General features: G+C 43.3%; 1 long non-coding RNA gene across 2 annotated transcripts; it reads right to left on the bottom strand.

Annotated features, from left to right (window-relative positions):
* Positions 1-2,100: 2,100 nt before the first annotated feature.
* On the bottom strand, positions 2,101-3,458 carry LOC119271553. 2 transcript variants are annotated; one of them, XR_005134599.1, is made up of 3 exons: positions 3,219-3,458; positions 2,912-3,142; positions 2,101-2,439 (listed from the first exon to the last, which is right to left on the bottom strand). It is a non-coding gene; the product is annotated as an uncharacterized LOC119271553 (long non-coding RNA). The 2 variants fall into 2 exon arrangements; XR_005134598.1 differs by having other exon boundaries at positions 2,912-3,135.
* Positions 3,459-3,470: the final 12 nt, after the last annotated feature.

Genomic DNA, 3,470 nt, shown 5'->3' with positions numbered 1-3,470 from the left:
TATGATGGGCACCCAATAGGGATACAATAAAAACTTTCATATAAAGTGCATTGAATACTATGAGAAGTTGGATTCCTTATGATTGTTTTGAGATATGAGGATGATGATATTAGAGTCATGCTAGTGAGTAATTGTGAATTATAGAAATACTTGTGTTCAAGTTTGTGATTCCCGTAGCATGGACGTATGGTGAACCGTTATGTAACAAAGTTGGAGCATGAGTTATTTATTGATTGTCTTCCTTATGAGTGGCGGTCGGGGACGAGCGATGGTTTTTTCATACCAATCTACCCCCCTAGGTGCATGCACGTAGTACTTTGTTTTGATGACTAATAGATTTTTGCAATAAGTATGTTAGTTCTTTATGACTAATGTTGAGGCCATGGATTATACGCACTCTCACTCTTCCACCATTGCTAGCCTCTCTAGTACCGCGCAACTTTCGCCGGTGCTTTACACCCACCTTTTACCTTCCTCAAAACAACCACCATACCTACCTATTATGGCATTTCCATAGCCATTCCGAGATATATTGCCATGCAACTTCCATCGTTCCATTTTACTATGACACGCTTCATCATTGTCATATTTCTTTGCATGATCATGTAGTTGACATAGTATTTGTGGCAAAGCCACCATTCATAATTTTTATACATGTCACTCTTGAGTCATTGCACATCCTGGTACATCGCCGGAGGCATTCAAATAGAGTCATATTTTATTCTAAGTATCAAGTTGTAATTCTTGAGTTGTATGTAAATAAAAGAGTGATGATCTTCATTATTAGAGCATTGCCCCATGTGAGCAAAAATAAAAGAGGCCAAAGAAGCCAAAAAAAGAGGCCAAAGAAGCCAAACCAAAAAAATGAGAGAAAAGAGAGAAGGGGAATTGTTACTATCCTTTTTCCACACTTGTGCTTCGAATAGCACCATGATCTTCATGATAGAGAGTCTCCTATGTTGTCACTTTCATATACTAGTGGGATTTTTTATTATAGAACTTGGCTTCTATACTCCAACGATGGGCTTCATCAAATTCCCCTAGGTCTTCGTGAGCAAGCAAGTTGGATGCACACCCACTTAGTTCTCTTTTGAGCTTTCATATACTTATAGCTCTAGTGCATTGTAACAACCAAACCTTGAAGGATTTGAGTCTCTGTGCTTACCGTGCTAGTCCCTGGATCGAACTCGTTAGCACACACAGTATAGATGAATACCAGAATAGCATGTGCATCATTTATTACAACCTATGATCCAGAGTATATAAAATAAAAAAATCTGCATAGCACATAGCTAGCTTTATTCAATCAAACAACGGAAAGTAGCAGAAAAAACAATGAGTCCCATCATAGCCCACTGGCGATGTTGAGTGCAGACTCGCGACCCTAACGGTACCTTACTCTTCGTTGAAATATCCTGCAACATGAGACGTTGCAGCCATATAGGTCAATACTTTGAATGTATTGGCAAGTTACACATGAATAATAATAAAGCAGACCTACATGCATATGCATAGTATATCAAAAGGAAGGCTTGAGGGTTTATTTTTGCAGAAAGCTGATTTTGTCCTCATAACTACCTAATAGTCAAATTTTTATTTAGTTATTTTATTACTACAATTATATACACAAGGTTGAGTTGGCAAAATCAACTCCAACCTAACCTTTATTAGGTTGCCCATAAATTTATTAAGTGTCACATCTGTCAAGATCATCCAACAACTGTAATGGCATAGTCACTCAAATTTACCCATAACCGGGGGCACGACTAATCATGATTAGTTTTAATACTCTACAGAGTTCAGTCAGCTTTACCAACTGGACCCAATCCGAAGATTGAGGCGAAGTCTTTCAGAAGAGGTTCCCTTAACCACCTGACGGCCACATCCCACCTACATATGCTACATCTGTCGACAATGTCTGGGACAGGGTTCCAACAACTAATCAACTAAGCCAGAGACCATGTAGCTAGTGGCCGCATATGGAAGCTACTAGTCACTAAGTCTGTCTGATCTTTTTGAACCTAGGCGACATTCCACTTAGGGTGCACTCTCATGAGTGCATGGCCTTAGAAAATGTGCAAGACCCCATGATGCCTTCCCTCAATACCAAGCAATACCACTTCCGCCCAGAGGTGAGTTAAATCCTTAGTTACCACTCAATTTATTAAATATATAATCCTCACACAAGCTCAATGAATACTCGAACCACCCCGTCTACAAAGCATAGCAAAACTACAACTACCACGATCTGCAATGACAGGATATAGCTCAATAATATAGCATAATAATATAATAATCCTATACATGCATATATTCATAGTGTGATATAACTCCATGCATAGAATACAATAGGTAAAGGATGGTCAACATGTAACTTGCCTTGGTTCTGGTTCAGAAAGTCACACTCCTGACAATAGCTCGCGTCGCACTCCGGACAATCTACACGTTTCACACAATACAGCAAATCAATCACCCAAGTTCGTATAAAGCTAAGATAAAAACAACAGCATGAAAACCATTCAAAACCCAACAACAGTAGCTTAGTAACACCTAAATTGCACTACATGCACAACGCAAAAAGAAAAAATCGATTCTGATAAATGGTTTGAAAGTTACGACCTCCGGAAGATTTGATTTGAATTCAAACGAATACAAATTTGAATTGTGCAAACATGTGAGTGCATAGGAAAAAGAATCACCTAAAGAGATGATTTTTGTGAGTGAATAGGAAAAATAATCACCTAAAAAGGATATCAAGAAAAGAAGTTGTAGCTAATTGAACTTTGGATGAAAAACTAGAAAAAACAGCTGAAAACTCCTGGGCTGTAGCAACTCCTGTGCGGCACTGTAGCGGAGCGCCATGTGTCAGCTGCCAATTGGCTGGGCACGTGTGGTGTGCGCGTGTGCTCACCAGAACAGGGGGAAACGGCGGCGGCGGTTGGGCGTTGGCTGTGGTGGCCCTCCGGCAGTGCTCCGACGAGGTAGAAGGGGCGGGCGGATGCGGCTTCGAGCGGCGGAGGTGGTGGTGGTGTTGGACGGCGGCGAGGTGCATTGTACCAGTGACGGTGAGCTCATGAATGGCGGCAGTGCTCCGGCGGCGGCGGACGAGCTCATTGCTCTTGCTCTGCTGCGTCTCTGGCCACTAGAAGATGTTAGGAGAAAACGGTGTGGAGAGGGGAATCGGACGAGGGAAGACGAAAGGCTCGGGGTGCTCTTACGGGGACGGCAGCGTCCGGTGAACGGCGGCGGACACGGAGCTCGACAATGAGATCCAAATCCCGAGTGGCCGAGCTCTGGAAGCAGTGGCGAAGCGAGAAGGGGCGTGCGAGGCTGTAGGGAACCCTAGGAACTCTTAGGCATCCAGGGGGGTCATGGGGTCGGCTAGGGCGTTGGGTTCAACCCGGGTCGGCCTTGGGGTGTGCGCTCGGGCGTGGCGGTGTCCCAGTCCGGCTCAGGGAGAAGATGGGTGA

Source organism: Triticum dicoccoides, chromosome 3A (genome assembly GCF_002162155.2).
Source record: "Triticum dicoccoides isolate Atlit2015 ecotype Zavitan chromosome 3A, WEW_v2.0, whole genome shotgun sequence".
In the NCBI taxonomy this organism is placed as follows: Eukaryota; Viridiplantae; Streptophyta; class Magnoliopsida; order Poales; family Poaceae; genus Triticum; species Triticum dicoccoides.
The sequence above is the reverse complement of the archived record's forward strand: the minus strand, read 5'-3'. Positions and strand labels throughout refer to the sequence as shown.